This window comes from Sinocyclocheilus anshuiensis, unplaced genomic scaffold (genome assembly GCF_001515605.1).
Source record: "Sinocyclocheilus anshuiensis isolate Anshui unplaced genomic scaffold, SAMN03320099.WGS_v1.1 scaffold1493, whole genome shotgun sequence".
NCBI lineage: Eukaryota > Metazoa > Chordata > Actinopteri > Cypriniformes > Cyprinidae > Sinocyclocheilus > Sinocyclocheilus anshuiensis.
In genome coordinates, this window is record NW_015547727.1 from 242354 (window position 1) to 243050 (window position 697).

The window sequence follows — 697 nt, forward strand, 5'->3', positions numbered from 1 at the left end:
GCTGACTGTTGTCAGAGAAAGCAGCTGCTGTGAGGAAAGCTCAGAAGAGTCTTGAGCCGTGAGCCTTTGATTATTCCAAGATGAGGAACTTTGCCTGCTTAAATACAGCTGAGTGTTTCCTACCCACGATTCTGTGACACACACACAAACAGCTGAGGACGGTGAAACTAAAACTGTCATGCTGTACTAATCAAACTGCAGTTTGTGTTTGCACGCACATCACACTATCCACTGGCAGTCAAACAACGATTGGTTAGAGGACCAGTGAACTAATGGAGAGCAAATCAGACAAATCAAATCACTTTAATGACACCATATGCACAAGAGCACCAGTGTATAAGCAGAGAGTTTTAAAAAGTTTTACTTTAATGCACAATTTAATTAATTCTGTTTTAATAATCTTTGGTTGTGCTTTAAAGTCCCCATGAAATCAAAATTAAAGTTTTTTGGGTGTTAGTATCAATATGTCAGTCTTAAGGTTATCTATAAGGCAGTGTGCTCCAAAACAGTGACAAAATTTGCATTTAGAAGATATAAGCATTCAAAGCTTGCAGTTCCTCACTTCCGCCAAAACGGCTCAACGATTTTTTTGACGTCACATCGTACTTCAGCTTCTCATCAAACTTTCTGTCCAATCAGATGCTCTCTAGAATCCGAAGCGCCCGCCCCCTACACTATAAAATAGACGCTGAAGCCG